Below are 5,611 nucleotides of genomic sequence, written 5' to 3'. Positions count from 1 at the left end.
AAGTTGTCTTCCGAGGCACTTGTGTTTCCCACGAAAGAGTAAATTTATTGAGACAAAATCAAGTGCGTGTTGCACTTTGCGTTTTTTTTTCTGACAGGTATACTTCTTAGGCCCATGAGCACTGATGTTCTCCATTTCTCTCTCCAGATATCCTGAGTATACAAATCTTTTCTCCATTTGAAACACAGAAACTCAAATCAAAAGCATGAAAAACATAATTAACAGTCCTTTCAGAGGAAGGCGTGAGGCCAGTGGGAAGTGGCCTTCTCTCCTCCGATTCATTCAGAGGGTTTTATCACAGTCCGTTGATAGCACAACAATATTTTCTAGTTGTAGACTCCTGATCAGTTATTAGAGATGAGCACGGCATACATACAACTCTTAATTTATAGGTTACATCATCTTCTTTTAACAGTACATGCTTTGTTGGGGTAGTTATTGTACTTAGTGAATTATGGCATAAGAAAAGTTAATCATTGAATCAACCAATTACTGTTTAACCAAATTAAATATGATGCCAATAAAAGTACAATATAAAAGGGACGAACACAAAAGCAATCCTGAATGTAATTTTTGTTTTGGCTAAGAGGAGCTTATTCAACTTGATGGTGATAATGTTTAGAACTGAAATGATTTGACAACTGACAGATATTTGAAAAGCAGCAAATACTGATAATTCATTAATCAAGAAATAAGTCAATTTTCAAGCAAAGCTGCGAAAAATTTGATGGTTGCAGCTTCTTAAATGTGTAAATTGCAACTGCATCATAGCACATGAAATGCTTTTGGTAAATATGGATATTTGTCACCATTTTCTGTTGTTTTATAGACCAAATATTCAATCGATTAATCAAGAAAAGAAATGCTAAAACAATTATGAAAACAATCAGCTCTAAATATTTGGTCATAACATAAGTTCGATACAGAGCTCAAAGTCTCCTCTCTAACATCATTTCAACAAAAACTAAACAGAATTATCTTTATAAAGGCTGTATTCTCTGTTTGGTTGTTGTATTAAACTGCATTATAATGTACGGGAGCTTGCTGCTTGTGTCCACCCCTGCATAAACGTACCAGTGCTGAAAAACAGACAAGCAAAACTGCATTTCACCACGTAAAGTCACATAACCTCCAGATGTGGCTCAGAAAGGAGTATTGATATTAATATAATGTATTTAACTGTAACCCTTAAGGCTCACGTTTGTTTTTTAACATATCCAAAAGTAAAAGTACACAAAATGTCTTGATATTTAAGCAGAACTGGCCATAGGGACGAAAATAGAAAAGTTGTCATAATGAAATTTGAATTAGTAAGTACTCAAAATGTTTACTCAGTCAGCAGAAACTTATACAGACTCACATCTGGAGTATGCCTATTAATGAGCGATGGGTAAAGCTTTGGAGCAAATAGATATATTTCCTTAATCAAGAGAATTTGCTATGTACAAGAGTTTGATTTAATTCTATCATAAGCTGGCTGTACAAACATTACAGTACAACAAACATGACCAGTTAAATCTATGCTGAGTACAGATAAAAATGAAGGCTAAATACTTTGTTTCTGATCTTAAATTATTTTTTCTTATAGGCAGGCATTGTATGAAAGGACATAGAGATCTTTTGAAATGAGATAAGGCAACATATAGTATTGATTCACAGAACTGTAGCTTGCTCTGATTTGCTTTAAGCAGAGTACCCTTCAAGTAATGTACATGTATCCGATTACTGATAGCAGAAGTCACATGTATTGTTAATCAAATCAGTCAATTTACCAAAATGTATTCAATTAGATGTGATTTTCATTTCTATAAACCTTCAACAGGATGAACAAGGAGCAAGCTGTTACTCTGCCTTGTTATCATTACTTCTCCCTGGCTTTACAACTCACAGTGTAACAGTTCATGAGTGTAACAAGAGACATTTATATTTTTTTTTCATGATGCTCCTCTGATAATGACCATCAACATGTAGTCATCCTCTGATTTGGCAAAAGCTTTGGCAGAGGCATCCAAGAACTGCTGCGAGAACTCACACGGGGGGAAAGCGTGAAGGACTCCTCCGTGGTCCTTGTCACGGCCGCCCCCCACAGGGAGGCTGATGATGCCGGCCGCCTCCTTCTGCTTAAGGTAGGACACCAGGTTCTTCAGTGGCCTCTCTGTGGAGTTGTTGGGATCCTGGACACCGCCGTCGTCAGACTTCCCTGGCACCGCGAGGAGGATGGCGTATCCGCTGGAGCCGGCTGCCTTGATGCGACGAGAGACCTCATCCAACTTGGGCTGGTCCAGACGCAGGCGCTGGCTGATCTTTAGCTGGTTCACCTGACCCCCTGTGGGGCCCTCCACTAGCAGGCTGGCGGCCACCGCCATGTCCCCCTCCAGCAGGTGCAGTGATGTGGGGAAGCTGCTATTCTTCAGCAGGAGGACGCCCTGCCAGACCTGACTCAACTTCTGGCCTCCAGGTGTCGACTTAGACTGCTGGCCAGACTTGGAGGAAGAGGAGGAGGGAGGGTGTCCCAAGCGATCCTCCTTTTTGGCTGGGCTCTTAGATAAGTCACTGGCTTTGCGTTTGCGGTCCTTCTCAGAGTTGGAGATAGGCTCAGCTGGGCTCAGTGTTTTTCTTCTCTTGTCTGCAAAGCCTGGGTCCTGCCGCTCTCTGGTGGGGGACGTTCTGCCAGAGCGAGGGAGACGTTCAGGGTCACTGTAGCGTCCCCCATCTCTGCTGCTCCCTCCAGGGCTGCGCTCTAATGAGTTGCCATGTCGGCGCACAACATAGTCACTGATGTCAGGTGAGTGATCCAGCCGCTCATCCAATCGCCTTTTGCGGCTAAGATCTCGGCTTTGGAACTCACGCTCTACTGACCAGGTCTCACGGGAACGCCTCTCCAGACGATCAATGGGGTCGAAGCCTGCCCCTCGCATCCTGTCATGGACACCCACGCCGGACCACTCGGCGCTGGAGTACAGGTCTCTGTCTCTGAAGCGAGCAGGAAGTGGAGGGGACCGCTCTCTCACTCTCACTGAGTCAGTCAGGCGGTGGGCAAAGGGCTCAGGAACTAAGTCGTAGTGTGGCAGGGGGAGAGGGAGCTGCATGTACTGCTGCTGCTGGTAGCGATGATCTGCCTCTGCAAAGTCCACTCTGAGTCTCCTGTCAGGGCCTCCGAGCGGGAAACCTCTCATGTTAATGCAAGCAGCCTGAGCAGCGTCCAAACTCTCGTACTGGATGTAAGCCCACGCCTCACCTTTCCTGTAGTCTATAGTCCTGATGGTGCCAAAGCGGTCAAACTCCTTGGCAAGTGCAGCAAGAGGAACCCAGGGTCCAAGGCCCCCCACCCACAGCCTGGTGGAGGGCGTAGGTTTGCCATAACCGATTTTAATCGGGTTGTGGCCCACCACTTTCCCCGCCATCGCCACTTTGGCACGATGAGCCATGTCGAGATTCTCAAACTTGATGAATCCATAGGTGTTGCTCTGGCCTCTCACTGCCCGCTTTATGTCCACCTCTGTTATCACCCCAAACCTGTCAAAGGCCCTCCTCAGGTCACTCTCTGTCACGCTGACGTCCAGATTGCCCAGAAACAACGTCCTGTTTGCCCTCTGGTCATCCTCAGGGCTCATTAGGTCCTCATCACGGTAAACAGCACATTCAGGGATGAACGGGGGTCTATTCCTGGCATCATACATAGAAAACTCTCTGTCTCTCTCCAGGTCTCTTATGTGGGGTGGTGGGGGAGGAGGAGGAGGAGGGGGGAGACGGCCCAGAGCCAGCTGCTGTAACCGGTAGTCTCTGTACCCCAAACCAGTGGGAGAGAGGGATCTCTGGGAGTGCAGATGTCTCTGTCCTGAGGGAAAATTGTCTTTTGCAACAGGGGAGCGGCTCCTTCGTCTGTTCATGTACACGGTCTCAATTTTCAGAGGCCGGTCGTACAGTACGAGCTTCCCGCGGGCGTGTTTGGCCGCCCGGGCGTCATCGGGCCTCCTGAAGTTCACAAACGCCACCCTGGCGTCGTTCTCTCGACTAATTTTAACACTCACGTCCCCAAACCTCTTAAACTCATGAAACAGTCCGTCCTCTATATCCTCGTCGTTCAGCTGGGAGCCCAGTTCACTTATTTTGAGAGTCTTGTACTCACTTTCTTGGTTTGACGGAGGCCGAGGGTCGCTGCGTGAACCGGACCTGGATGTTTCCGCGGCGATGTCAGCGCCACCATACGGCTTGCTCACCGGGATTACTCCGTAGTCGTAGCCGCTTCCGGCTCGACTGGATGAATTGTGTCCTTCTGAATCCCTCATGTCTCTTTTATCGCTGTGTAAACTTCTCCTTTGAGCAGACCCGTTGCCGTTGTTGCTTCCAGTCGTCGACAGCGCTCCGGTCTTCTTGCCGCTCGAGTGGCTTCCTCCTCGGTCTCTGCTATCATCCGGCGCCCGGGAGCGTTTCTTCACCGGAGATCGCTCTTTCCCCTTCATTTCCAACAGCCGATGTCTGCAGTCTCCACACACTAATCTGTGCTAATATACTGTGTATCTGCCACTGATATATACCTAAACTATCTCAACTTATCCGCGGTTTCCACTACACTCTCAAGCGAGCGACACAACCGCCATGTTGGACTACTACTTGCCTTACTGTACCGGAAGTTCCGCCTTCGCCCTGTCGAAGACGATGATTGGCTGAGCGGGTTGTCACTCGTGTGAACAGGAAGGCCGCTCGCCTATTATAAACAAGGGTGCGGCTCTGCTGTGGGGTCAAAGTACAGTCCTGAAGGCTGGGGCTGATTTGAAAATGACAGAGAACTACTGATTATGATCTACTGCAGTCAGATCCAGTCAAATACTCGTTTTGAGTGGATTTATATAAATGTATAGTTACAGTATGGGTTGATCTAACCCACATTTAGGTGCAGCACAACAGAGTTTGAGTAACACAGATGGTTCTAGTTAAGTATTTATACAGGACGGCTTTAGTGTGCCCTTGAAGTGAGGACACTGATAGTGTATTGAGCAATCCCTGGCAGGAAAACAACATTTCATTTAAAGTGGAGGAGGGGTGTAAAGTATGTACAGCAAGGATTTAACAAGCCGTTTGCATTTATGCACCTGAAATAGCAGGTGCAGCAGACCGTGTCATGGACCACCTGCACTGTGATAGAGCTGCACCAGATAGAATAAGATGCATGAAACAAAGTGCTGTGGACAGTGGTCTAGTGCAACTAAGTGCATTTACTGAAGTGCAGAAATCATAGTTGTACAGTAGTTGTGTGAAGCGATGTAGAAAAACAACATTAAATATCATAAACTGTGCTTTTAGAACAACTTTTAAACAGTGATTCTGGTAAGAGGGTCAGAAATGCTCAAGATGAGTCCCCTTGAGCACAATGAGTGAAGTGTCACCCCATATTTTAACCTGATATAAACCAGATAAATATTTGTTTCATATTCCTAGAGAGAAATGAAAGTTTGATGTGATTTTTTTGTGTGTGTGTTTTTTAGAATTGATTATAGGCTGTATACGTTTCCATAAGATCAGATTTTCTCAAACATATTCTGATGAAATCTTCACATCCCTGCGTGTAGAGAGCTGCAGATAAAATATCACCAAAGAAAGGATACTGTAT

General features: G+C 45.8%; 1 pseudogene; it reads right to left on the bottom strand.

Annotated features, from left to right (window-relative positions):
• LOC140998342 (RNA-binding protein 15 pseudogene) lies at positions 1–4,599 on the bottom strand (annotated as a pseudogene).
• Between the last annotated feature and the right edge of the window lie 1,012 nt (positions 4,600–5,611).

This window comes from Pagrus major, chromosome 6, assembly GCF_040436345.1.
Source record: "Pagrus major chromosome 6, Pma_NU_1.0".
NCBI classification, from domain to species: domain Eukaryota; kingdom Metazoa; phylum Chordata; class Actinopteri; order Spariformes; family Sparidae; genus Pagrus; species Pagrus major.
The sequence above is the reverse complement of the archived record's forward strand: the minus strand, read 5'-3'. Positions and strand labels throughout refer to the sequence as shown.